This window comes from Hibiscus syriacus, unplaced genomic scaffold, assembly GCF_006381635.1.
Source record: "Hibiscus syriacus cultivar Baekdansim isolate YM2019G1 unplaced genomic scaffold, ASM638163v2 tig00110422_pilon, whole genome shotgun sequence".
In the NCBI taxonomy this organism is placed as follows: domain Eukaryota; kingdom Viridiplantae; phylum Streptophyta; class Magnoliopsida; order Malvales; family Malvaceae; genus Hibiscus; species Hibiscus syriacus.
Window position 1 is genome coordinate 1,338,042 of NW_024062732.1, and position 13,979 is coordinate 1,352,020.

Consider the following 13,979-nt stretch of genomic DNA (forward strand, 5'->3'; position numbering starts at 1 on the left):
ATTTTAAATGATCAAAGTAATATATTTATTATATTCAAACCACTTAAAAAATAATATATTTTAAAATATATTGTTTATATTCGATCCATCCCGACTTGAATCGTTTTAGTGTTGCTTCTATTTTTATTATTCTAGCCTTCATTATATTAAAAGATAAATATTAATTGATGTAAGAATTATACTAGAAAATAGTCTTGAGATAGTGGTTGAGGTAGTTCCTTATCATTGGGTAGAGGTCCTTCCCCCACTTCCAACGCAACATACATTGTTGTTTTAATTTGCATTCTTTCCATCAGATGGTGCACACCATCCGATTGGAGGGAAAATATTTAAATAAATTAACAAAAGTCCTCCAATGATATTGTGACACATGTCATCATATAATTGGAGGATTAAATATATTAAATTAATTTAAAATTATGATCACTTTGATAGATTGTGCACGTAATAAAGACTAAACGTAAATTATACTAATTTTATTAACTTTCGTTAATTGTTAACGACTAGTGGTATAATTGAAAGCATTTAAATAGTTGGGTGGTCTGACTGACGAGAATTCAAAAATAGTGGTCGAAATGAAAATGTACTATAGTTGGGTGGTCTATGATATAGTTTACCCTAAAATTTATAATATATTTCATATATCAATCAATTCAATTTTCAAAATTTTACTACAAAAATTTTTGACCCATACTATAAAAATTTTAAATGTAACAAATTTAGTAGGAGAAAGATATATTAAAATCAAATGGCCAATTAGGTATATAAAACTGTAGGTGTTGAAATGATTCATTTTCTCCAAGTTGGAAACTTTGGACAAAGTGGGGGGAACCTTGCACGACAGAAAAGAAAATATTGTTTTTATTCAAATAAAAAATGAGTTTATTTTAGGTGTTCTCTCTACTTCCTCGAGACCTTTTTTAGATTGCCATTGCTACTACTGGATCTGGATCTGGATCTATCACTCTCTTTGCATCTCTCAACTTATCCACTCTTCTCATTACACTCCATTCCCAGATTCAAGGTACTTTCCATCACTTCATCGCTGTGAGTTCTTTCTTTTTCATCACTTTTTTTCATCCACTTGAGTTCATAATACTAGTTTGATCTTTTTTACTCCATTTGTTCATTCATTTTCTGCATTCATGGTTCAATCCCATTGCATCTCAATCACATCTGCAAACCCTCAATTTATTCCCTTTTCCCATTACGATCAGCTTCTTAGATTGGTGAAGTTGACTATCAAATATCTGCTTTGTTAACATGATTTGTGTGTGTATCTGTGTGTTAGTGATGATAACAGCAGGGGTCCCTGACCTTACATTTAAAACATGTTTTTTAAGGTTGATTGAGAAACATACTCGTTTGTTGTCCTGTATCGGTTAATTTGATGATGTCTTTGTCCACCACTTGCCCTTTTTTCAGCTTAGGGTCTGATTTAAAAAAAAAACTTAATTGCATGCAGTGAAGGTGTTTCTCTTTGAGGTCAACGGTCAACGGTTGCGGGGGAGCAATAAGATGGGGAAGTTAAGGGAAGTGGGTGATGTTTTGAGATACTGAAATGTTGCCTTCAATGTAGATGAAGGCAACTCATGCGTGGCGTTGGTAGCTAAATGTAAAAGATATTCCCATCATGTCTGGTTCAAGAAAGAGGCCTGTGTGGATTATTGTATTGGTGAATTTCGTGATCTTGTTCTTGATTGTTGCATATGTTTACCCTCCGAGGACTTCTGCTGCCTGCTTTATCTTCTCTACGGACTGTACTTTGACTTTTCGGAAGCAGCCGCCGGCTCCGAAAGTTCCTGCTAGGGAATTAACTGATGGCGAGACGATCTCTCTGGTTGTAATTAGTGAAATCCTAAGGACACTCTGTCGAGTCCAGCAATCCAAAAATCGCTTTCCTGTTTCTTACACCAGGGACACTCCCTTTTGAGGCATTATGGGATAAGTTCTTTCAGGTGTGACTTTGTTGCTCACTCATCATTCATCGATTTTTTTGTCTTCACTTTGCCTTGGTTATGGTTATACAACCTCTTATTTACATTCATTTGATCTTTTTCTGCAGGGCCATGAGGGTAGGTTCTCCATTTATGTTCATGCTTCGAAAGAAAAGCCAGTACACACAAGTCAGTATTTTAAGGGTCGAGAGATTCACAGTGAATCGGTAGGTGGAATTAATCATTTCATCCATTTTATCTTGTTTAGGATTATGACATTAAGCTATGGAAAAAATTGCATCCAAAACGCTGAGAGATTCATGATGGAAATCTACTTTGAGAGAGTGTGCACTTGTAATTTATGCTTGAACATCACTATATAGTGCCGCCTGAAAAGCATCTTTGAAAAATGCAGGTGGTTTGGGGGAAAATTTCCATGGTTGATGCTGAGAGGAGACTGTTGGCACACGCACTTTCAGACCCTGATAACCAGCAGTTTGTGTTGCTGTCAGAAAGGTAATTGAGGTATAGGATCTTGTTTCTTAATATTCTCCTGATAAGTAGTTATCTGAAGCTCTACCTTTCTTTAAACCTTCTTTTACAGTTGCATACCATTACAGAACTTTGATTACGTCTACAACTACTTGACGCTCACTAACGTCAGCTTTATCGACTGGTAACCAACACTGAACTCTTCGTTTTATCCCGTTACATGTAACGTACTGTGAAAGCCTCTGCGTTTGTTGTTGTAAATAGTTTATAGAAGCTACTTATCCCACGTTTGATCTCTTCCTCTCGTCAGTTTTGTGGATCTCGGTCCGCATGGATCAGGGAGGTATTCAGAGCATATGATGCCCGAAGTTGAAAAGAAAGATTTTCGAAAAGGTTCACAGGTAAATCCTTTTACCATAACAATGTGGCTTTCAGCATATGTAGCGTTTCCAGAAAAATGGTATTGATATGTAGGGAAATTCTTGTATGCATCTATGTCTAGCTATCAGGAGTCATTCTAGTCAGCATACATAAGTTAGAACAATAGTCGGTTGAAATATGTAGTTAGCTTGAAGCTTGGTATTCGATATACAGAAATCCCGGATCCTCCATTGCCATTGGGCATCCGGGTTCGCAACCAACAATGGACAATTGTAGTCAACTACATTTTGGGGTTTGCTTTTTGCATAAATGAAACATCCAGCGTTTCTGTGATTATAAATGTGACAATCCAAGGTGCTAATAAATCGGTTTCCACTCGTATTTAATTTCAGTGGTTCTCGTTGAAGCGACAACATGCTATAATAGTCATGGCGGACAGCCTATATTACACAAAGTTTAGGTATTACTGCAAGGTAATCTGGTTCATGGAGTTTACTTTTTTTTTGTTATAGTCAGTATTGTACGTATTAAGAATAATGCAAACCACGGTCACATATATGGGTTTCGGAAAATTTACGCATATGTATTATGTGTGTTGTGACAGCCGAATATGGAAGGCCGCAATTGCTACGCAGACGAGCATTACTTACCAACTTTTTCAACGTCGGTACATCAGACTTGTTTATTCTGCTTGTATCTGTACTACTTGCTTTGATTCTTATGTACAATTTATTTCTGCATGCTTGCATACAGATGATTGATCCCGATGGAATAGCAAATCGGTCGGTAACGTATGTGGACTGGTCTGAACGGAGATGGCATCCTAAATCATTTAAGCCGGAGGATATCACGTTGGAGTTCCTCAAGAATCTCACGGTATGCCGTTACATTACATATACGATTCGCCGACGTATTTATCGGTTTATGCTTCAAGTTTTGGTTGGTTTAGATTTTAAGAAAGTAACTCATCGTTCTGTATTTTCTGCAGTCCATTGACGACGTCGTACATTTCACAAGTGATTCAAAGGTTAAAGAAATATTTACTTTGTTCAGCTTTTACCGTCTATCAATAAATGATTTTTACTGTCTATCAAGAAATATTCTAATATGATGCTTAAGGTCGAAATTAAATCAGCAATAAATGAATTTTGTTTATGCGTGGAATTGCAGAGAGTGCTGACTGGACCTTGCATGTGGAATGGAATAAGGCGACCTTGTTATTTATTCGCAAGAAAATTTTATCCAGAAACTTTGGGCAAGTTGATGCTTCATTTCTCTAATTATACAACAGAGTCTGTGTAGGCATTTTAGTCAAATATTATTATTATTTTTTTGATTTGATGAGCAGACTCAATCAAATGATTATTGTCATTCACCAGGATTGCATATTTTAATTCGAAAAGGGTTTTCTTTTCTTTTTGTTAACCAAATTACTACATGCATGGCACTAAATTTTGGCACCGAATCTCGTCCATATCTCCGACAACTCTGAATCTCGTCTCTGTGATATTACTGCCAGCTTACCTTCAAGTTTGGCGAGATTGATCGAATAAGAAGAGATGTAGTTGCACGATTTTGGGCACCGAATTCGACTACCAACTCTCTTTATTCAGATGAATAGATCGTATTTTATACGTAATCTGCGTGTGATCCAGTGCAACCTGCCTTGAGTTGATACTCCGTCGGCCGAGTCAACGAACTCGTAATTACCTAACTTCAAATTATGCAATCGCTTCCAGATCCAAGTAGTCGAATCGAAGATTTTGCATTGATCGGAGACTACTAAATCATCCGCTATCCATACGATTTTGAACCACAAAGGATTTGATTTGAGCTCACTCACGGCGATCTTCGTTGCTGTATGATAACGATCTGGCCTCGGCATGAGTTCCCGCTGCCGAGTCGTGGGTTTACAAATATAATGCTGCTCTTTTGGATCTTGGCTTTTGCAAAGGACGAAGCCTTTATCGGCAACTGCAAGAATCTCCACTTCGCGAGCGGGTAAGAAATCGAAACTCAGTTTACGATCATCTGTACCTGGATCGTCGTTGCTAACGAAAGTTGAATAAAAACGAAACCAACTCCGGCTTGAATCAGGTATCAGCACCATGTCTTTGTTCTCTCGATGTGAGATTGCATAAACTGGATTTGTTCGTGAGAGCATTGCATTCCTTTGACAGGATTCGACACATTTTCATCGTCTTCAAATCAGTTCTTGATTTGAATATATCGATGCCATGAAAAGCAACTAAAGAAGCTAGCAGAGGAATAATCTGAGATGGAAACTTGATTTGAATGACGAGGGACTAATGTTCTGTATTTATGGAGACGAGGGCTGCTAATTCTTCTCTTACTTAACAACAACTCTTAGTTGTGTCGTTATGAAACCTTTTTTATTTACAACTTAGCTATACTCTTTTTATAATGAAAATTTAACAAAGAAAACATTACTTTAGGTTACTTTTTTGACTTGTAATGTATATTTTAAATACAATATTTTTTTGAACTTTTCGATGTAAAACACATAAATTCAAGGGAAAAAATGCCAGATATCCTTTTATTATTCCAAAAAGATTATTATTTTTACCTTCAATGTGGTCCTTAAATTTTAAAAAACTTCAATGTGATCATTTGATCAACAATTTCCGTCATTGAGAGTTATGGTGCTAACATGACACTTCACGGTGCTAACATAACGGTCCACATAACGATTGACATAACAATATTTGGTCTAAATTAGTTTTTTTAAGTTTAGGGATTTATTTATTTCTTAAATAAAAAATTCTAAATTTAAAATATAAAATATTAAAAAACAAATATCAAAAATAAAAATTAAATTACTAAAAAATTTGAAATATATTATTATTTTTAATTAAAATTTATTCTGATTTTTTTTTTTGGGTAAGAAAAGATTGAAACTACTCTAAACTAACTTCCAGTATTATTAGTTCGATCCTCGCACAGGATTGTTAGGACTGCTTGTGGAGGTGACGTCCATTCCCTTCCTTCAAAGTCATCTTTCTGGGTCATCTTTGCCATGCAATATGCTAGTTTATTGGCTTCCCTCCGAATCTGCGAGGAGGTGACTATCCAGTTCCTTTCCACCAAGTCACGTATGTGTTGTAGGATAGACGGGGCTATCGCCCTTTGTACGTTCTGTGTTAACATCCGATAAACTTCAACATTGTCTGTGTCTAGGATTATCCGTCTCATACTATTTTCCATGCTTGCGATAAGCCTTCAAAAATCCCCCATAGTTCCGCTTCCACATGCACCAACGAACATATTCCAATTGTTTTTGCGAATACTATCATCCACTCGCCATTGCTGTTCCTAATTACTCCTTCGCATGCCGTGTATCCGTCTTCTTCGTCCCTTGCTCCATCTACATTTACTTTGTCCATCCTTCCATTGGTGCCTTCCATCGACTCGTCGTTTGTGCCTCAGACACATCCCATATTTCTTGCTCTAGCCGCTGATTCCATGGTTCGGATTCCCTCCATTTGAATTTGTTTGCTTTGCTCTAACATGATTGTCTCCCCATTTTTCTGAATCAAAGGCATGTAAATTTCGGTGTTTCCACTTTCCATATTGTCTAAAGTAGTGCACCGAACATTAGATCCCATTCCTTTTCATCAACCGTAAAATAGCTTGGCTGCAGCAGGTTGGTTAAAATCCACTTTTTAATATCCAAGGTTAAAAATTCGGACAGCTTCTCTTGTCCAACAAGTCTCTTCCAGGCTTCCAATGCAGGCGGGCAGGTTCTAAAAAGATGATTAATTGTTTCCTCCGTCGCTCCACAAAGTCCACATTTCGCTTGTGTGTCCATATGACGTCTTACACGTTCGCTATTTGTTAGTAGTTTTCCGCTTGCGAGTAGCCATAAGAAGATCTTTATTCTTTGTAACCCTTGATATTTGGCAATAGTTTGCCATATCTTCTCTGTCGGTCTTGAGTAATTTTCTGGCCGAATCTGGTATGCAGAACAAACAGTGAACTTTCGATTTGGTTGCCATTTCCATCCTGGGGTATCCATCTGCCGTACTTGCTTCGGGGTCATCGTAGCCTTTAATCTATGGATTATTTGTACGGGTAGTGTCTCGTATATGATTGGCCATCTCCATTTACCTTGTTCATCTACCATTTCTGCCACCGTTGCCGCTGGTAAGTTTGATCCGTCTTGCTGTTTTAGTATATGGTTTTTTAAAGGACCAATATCACTTAGCAAGGAGTCTCTGCAGAAGTCGATTGACCTTCCATCGCCCACCGTCCAAACTAGGCTTGACTTTACGTCGCTCCAAACCGTACTCACCCCTTTCCATAATCGCGAGCAATTCCTCCGGATTATATTATCGGGAACGAGTCCCCTCCATTCATATTTTGAACGCATCACCTATGCCCAGAGTTGATCTGGTCGGAGGACTAACTTGAATGCTATCTTCATAAGGAACGCATCATTTTGTTTTTCCAAGTGTTTAAAGCCAAGGTCGTCTTTTGAAATAGGCTCGCGTAGCACATTCTCACCAAACTAATTTCTTGTCTCTTTTCTGTTTTGTTCCAAACAAATCCCCTAATAATCTTCACGATTTCCAAGCAAATTACTTTTGGTAATTGTGTCGATTGAATAGAATCAGGCCCTAATTTAAAAGAAATTTTAAAAAATATGCAATATAAAATTTCAATTAATTTTTTTATTAAATTAAATAAATATTAATTCATTACAATATCAAAAATGCCAAAAACATATTTAAGCATATAAATATTTATAAAAAAACATTGCCTTCGATCATTTCTTAATGCAAAATTATTGATGATAGTGTCAACATCAATGCTTTCCAACATATTTTTCTCAATATATAACATAGCTAGCCCATTCAATCTTTCCTTTGACATTGTTGACCTCAAGTAATTCTTCAATAATTTCAACTTTAAATTTTTTTTTCTGCGGATGCTACGGTTATCGACATTGTTAATAAGATTCGATAAGCAATTGAAACATTAGGATAACAATCTCTAGCTTTAACAAACTCAAGAACTTCAAGCGCATACATGAATACATTTGGCAAAGTCAATTGCAACACTTTCATTTCAGAAAAAAAAATCATCTGCATCAACATCCGACAAGTTATTATGAGAAAAAGTAATCTTAAAATTATTGCAACATTCTTTTAATTTATTGTCATCCAATGATTTCAACCTTGTAGAATCAATTAAAAATCTAAAATAATTTTAAAAAAAACTTTAACTTCTCAAATCTATCTTTCAAAGAAGCGATCGCCATATCAACAACAACAACAAAATAATTAACTTTAAAAGACTCCTCTGCTGATTGCATTTCTTCATCATGGTCATTCTCATCAAATTGTATTTTTTCTAAAAATACAACGCTTAGTCAGAAAAATTGGCTCTATGTTCATATCTAATGCAAGACTTTTAGCAATATCTATACTAGCTTCGAATCCCTTATTTATATAGTTTTCAAAATATGACATTACACCTTCCAACTCCTTTATGGTAGTATCAATGCACATTTATTTAGAGTGTAATTTCTTACTCACCGTGTTGATAGCAAATAAAATATCATACCAGATAACCATTCCAAGTAAGAATTCAAAACTTTGAAGGACACTAGCTAAACTTTCTGCTTCACTTTTTGCTTTTTGCATCATTGCCACAATATTCATATAATTCTAACAAAGCTAACCTTATTTTAGGAGCATGACATTTAATAGCTTTGACACTTTTAATTCGACTTTCCCATCGAGTATCATATAAAGATTTCACAGATTCTGGAACATTATCACATAAAATTTTCCACCTTTTGGTAGAACTTGCGAACAATGAATATATACGTTGCACAATCCCAAACAATGAAATATCTTTAACACAATAATGTGCCATATTAGAAAGAGAAATATTAAGATTATGACAAGTGCATGTCATATATAAAGCTCTAGGATTTATTTCAATCAATCTCTTTTGAACACCTTGGTGTTTTCCTTTCATATTAAAACCATTGTCATATCCTTGGCCCCTCACATCATCAACGCTCAACTCTAGAGATTGCAATTTATTTACTAATTCATTAAAAAGCCCCAATCCAGATATATCATCCACTTTCAAGAACTCTAAAAGGTACTCTTCTATTTTTACTTTGTTGTTTGACATATTTACGCATCGCACTATTAGAGTCATTTGTTCTTGATGACTTACATCAGGGGTACAATCAAGAATAACAGAGAAATACTTTGTCGTCTGGATGATCTTTATAATAGAAGTTCTAATACTATGGGCCAATAGAGATTAGTTCATTTTGAATTTTATGACCAAGATAATGATAATGAATATTTTCATTTTGAATATGACTAATATGGTCTTGCATATGGCAAATCAAATTCAACAATCATTTCAATTAATCCTATAAAGTTTCCATTACTCTCATCGTAAATTTTCTCACTAGATCCTCGAAAAGCTAAATTATTTTTAGCAAGCCATTTTACAACACAAACTATTCTTATTAAAACTTGCCTCCAACGTTCTTTCGCTTTTGAAATTCCTTTGTTGCAAATCTTTAGCAAGTGTTTGATTAGTTTTAAATCTCACTCTTAATTCACTCCAAATATTAATGTTAGTCATATGCTCAATACTATTTTCATGTTGTTCGAGTCTCTCACTAAGATGCTTCCAATCATTTAATCCATCATTGCTAAATAACTCTTATTGTTTGCTTTGTAACAATTTTACAACAAACAATAATAAACTTTTTCCACATGTTTAGAATAGACCAACCATTTTCTATCACTAATCTCTCCATTAATCAATTTTCTAGAAAAATAAGCATATGAAAAATGCCTAGAATTATTGGCTAAGGGAAATTTCAAATTCAATTTCTTATAGGCTCATTTTCAACTAAAATATCTCCAGATTTATTATCAAGATTATCCCAATTTCTAGGATCATAAATGTCCCAGTAGGGACTAAGTATTGATTAATCCCAACATCTTCAACATTAGACTCATTTTGTGCATGATTATGGACATTTAAATTAGAAATGTCACCATCTATATGATTTAGGATATCATGGTAATTGCATCAGTAGCACTTAGATTGGTACAATTTGAAGAACTATCAAAATTATTTAAATTCCCAACTATATCATTTAAATTTTTATTAGAAGGCTCTCCTACTCCACCTTTAAAGAATTTATCAAGAACTCCCTTTTGTGATTCTATTAAATCATCTCTTTGTGATTAGTTTTTAATCTCACTCTTAATTCACTCCAAATATTCATGTTAGTCATATGCTCAATACTATTTTCATATTGTTCGAGTCTCTCACTATGATGCTTCCAATCATTTAATCCATCATTTGCTAAATAACTCTTATTGTTTTGCTTTGTAAACAATTTTACAACAAAAAACAATAAACTTTTTCCACATGTTTAGAATAGACCAACCATTTTCTATCACTAATCTCTCCATTAATCAATTTTCTAGAAAAATAAGCATATGAAAAATGCCTAGAATTATTGGCTAAGGGAAATTTCAAATTCAATTATCTTATAGGCTCATTTTCAATTAAAATATCTCCAGATTTATTATCAAGATTATCCCAATTTCTAGGATCATAAATGTCCACAGTAGGGACTAAGTATTGATCAATCCCAACATCTTCAACATTAGACTCATTTTGTGCATGATTATGGACATTTAAATTAGAAATGTCACCATCTATATGATTTAGGATATCATGGTAATTTGCATCAGTAGTACTTAGATTGGTACAATTTGAAGAACTATCAAGATTATTTAAATTCCCAGCGATATCATTGAAATTTTTATTAGGAGGCTCTCCTACTCCACCTTTAAAGAATTTATCAAGAACTCCCTTTTGTGATTCTATTAAATCATCTCTTTGTTTCTTTTTTTTTCTTTTTTCACTATCAGACAAATGTTTTTTAGGCAACATTGTATAACTATTCAACTAATGTAGAAAAGAACAATAACACCTGTAAATGAGAAGATCCTCGATCGAAGTATTTATACGCCAAATTCGTAACACTGTAATGATTGAACTTAGAAGGAAGATGAAGTCTGCATATCCACGTTTGACATTTCATATCCAAAATTTATGAAACAAAAAAAAGAGAATAAATTTATCTAGAATTTAGAAATATATAAAAATAAAAATAAAAAGAATTTGGAAACATGAACTTACTTAGGATTTTAAAAATAGCTTCAATGACCACAATTGATGATAAGTAATTGTGATTTTGTGTTTGTGAATTGTGAGAAATATGAGAAATTGAAAATTGAAAACAATAATTTTCAAATGAATTTTGAAATATGAAAGAAAAAGAGAAATAAGTTAATTTTACTTCAATGTTCTCATCTCATTTATAGGGAATAAAAAGTAACCGTTGATAAATATTATGAATTTGAATGTTAGTAAGATTGTTTTTTGAATTTTGATAACAATTAACAGTTTTTAACGTTATTTCCAAATTTTAATTAACAAGTTACGAGCAATTAAAATTAATTCATTAATGTAACCTAAAAAAAGAAAATAGTGATTAATATTTGTGGGCTCTGGGTTACAGTACTTTTAATTTAGTTTTACTCTTAATAACAATATAATAAGAAATAAAGAGTGCATTAACAAAATCGGTGAATTAATTAATAATTTATTAAAGTATGGTAAATCAATATAAATTAGAATTATGGGCCCTGGGCGGGTGCCCCTCTTGTCCCGGCCCAGAGCCGGCCCTGCATAGAATAATAGGGTATGGAAGAAAGCACCGACTTGGCTAGTGTGATTCGATCTGCAAGCGATAAATTTTTGCCACCCATCTAGTAAGTTTTCTCATACTTTTTGCACTATAAATTGATATGTTACTTTGGCAGCTCGATTGTGTAATAAAAGTACCCCTAGGTATCTGCCTAGATAACCAACCTTCGCAAACCCACACAGATTGTTGATTGTTTCCCTAAAATTGCGTTCTACATTTTTTTATTATAGAATATTTGGTTTTGGTTAAGCTTACCTTTTGGCCTAACACTTGACAGAACTCATGCAAGATATCTTTAATGGTATCCATTTGTTTTCTCAGGGATTTTGCGAATAGCATCGTATCATCAACGAAAAAAGGTGTCAGATTTTTGGTCATTTTCTAGCCATTCGAATTGGGTTCCAATCTTGTTTGTCCACGTTTTTCCTAATTGATTGTGCGAGTCTCTCCATATATAAGATGAAGATGTATGGGGAAAGAGGGTCTCCTTACCTAATTCTCCTTCTCAGTCGAAAGGGTGCTGAAGTGGAGCCATTCCAAAGAATTTGCGTTGAAACGGATGAGACAATTCATGATGATACACCTCATATTTTCAGGAATTCCAATATCTCTTATTCCATCTCCAGCGCATCGTTGGAGTGGCATTCACCTCCAGCGCATCGTTGGAGTGGCATTCACCTCCAACGCATCGCTGGAGTGGCATTCATCTCCACTTTGGAGATGATCTTATACTCCGACCCATCGCCATTGTTATGCTGGATTATGACGTCGGGTTACAGTGCACGCCACAATTGGCGTTCCACTATAACTGCACTACATTTTTTTGTTATTTTTCTGATTTTTGGTTTTTTTAAATTTATTTTGTGTTTTTTTTATTGTAATTTCTACACAATAAAATAAAAATTAAATATAATATAATAAATTCAAGTAGATTAAATTGCAAGATAGATAAAAATACATTGAAATTAGATAAATAAATATACTAATTTTTTGAAACATAAAAACTACAATAAACATAAAAACATAGAAAATACTAATAAAACTCAAACAACATTTTAACCAACAACCCATTATTATTATTATAAATTGTATTTTTCTTATTTATTTGTATTTTCGCAATGTTATTTATGAATGTATTGTTTATGCTTTTTATCTTGATATTTATTAGAAATGTATATATTTTATTTTATATTTGCAAAATCAATATTATAACAGTTAAATATTGTGAATAAAGTAGAGTTGGTGGTAATGTAGAGATAGTACTAAATATGAATTACTGTTTCATCTTTAGAGTAGAGATAGAGATGATGTACAATAGAGATGAGGGTTGGAGATGGCCTTAGTGTATCATCCATGAAATTCCATTCGATTCTATTGTAAGCACCATTTTTTTAACCCACTGGGGTGACCCGATTCCAGGCCAAGTGTTTGACCCGACCCAAGATCCGACCCGGTCCAGACCCGGTTCCTGCAACAGCTATCCCTATGCCTTACCTCCCAGCAACACCATGCCCCTATGCCTGCCCTGCTCCAGTCAAGGATGTGCCATTGACCTGACAGCCACCATGTCAATAACCATACTCTGGCACCGCCGAATTGCTAGATATGGCAATCAAATGTATTGCTTAGGGGATAGTTTTTTTTTCTATAATGGGTATATACCTAAGAAAATGAAACATAATGGAGACAAAGAATACTTATGAGAAATCAAACAAAAGAAACTCTACAAGTTTTTCAGCAATCAAAATTTTAAGGTATTCTAATGTATTTTTTCTTTTCGTTCAATACTAGTTCTAGGCTAAAAACAAAATGAAATAAAATAAAGATCTGGAATATTTACCTTGCTGCCGGGGAGGGTTCGTTGGGGTTGTTGTCGTCGGTGAGAAGTTTTAAGAGTCGTTTACTTGAGTCTTAGATCGTTGTTGAGTGGTGTTAGTGGCCGATCTTGGAGCGGTTTGGTTCTCGGTGATAGGAGGAAGAGAGGCTAGTTGGGGTTCGATTTCGGCCGTGTTTAGGAGGACTTAATTCCTATGTCGGTTCGGGGTGGCCAGTTGGAGCGAATATCTACCAATATGCAGTGGCCAGGATGTCGTAGGGCTTCGATTCATTGATGAGGTGGCCACCGTGGGTATTGAGTGAAGAAGAAAGGGAGAGGGAGGTTAGGGATTTTAATTTTATCGGGTAGAATGCAGAGAAGAAGAGGAGAAGTGATCTCATTTTGAGATTTTTGGGTAAATCACGCTAAGGTCCTTGAACCTTCAGCGTGTTTTATGTCTCAGTCACTAAATAATGGGTTTATTATGTATAGGTCCCCTAACTTTAGGAAACTCTTGGTATATTGGTCATAATTTTAAGGTTAAATCTCAGTCTACGTCCTCCCA

The 13,979-nt window shown here is 34.6% G+C and overlaps 1 long non-coding RNA gene and 1 pseudogene across 1 annotated transcript; one reads left to right on the forward strand and one right to left on the reverse strand.

Moving 5' to 3' along the window:
* The first annotated feature begins 863 nt into the window (after window positions 1-863).
* On the forward strand, window positions 864-4,235 carry LOC120124616 (annotated as a pseudogene).
* An 8,602-nt stretch (window positions 4,236-12,837) lies between these two features.
* Window positions 12,838-13,765, reverse strand: LOC120124677. Its single transcript, XR_005516293.1, has 2 exons — window positions 13,439-13,765; window positions 12,838-13,197 (listed from the first exon to the last, which is right to left on the reverse strand). It is a non-coding gene; the product is annotated as an uncharacterized LOC120124677 (long non-coding RNA).
* Window positions 13,766-13,979: the final 214 nt, after the last annotated feature.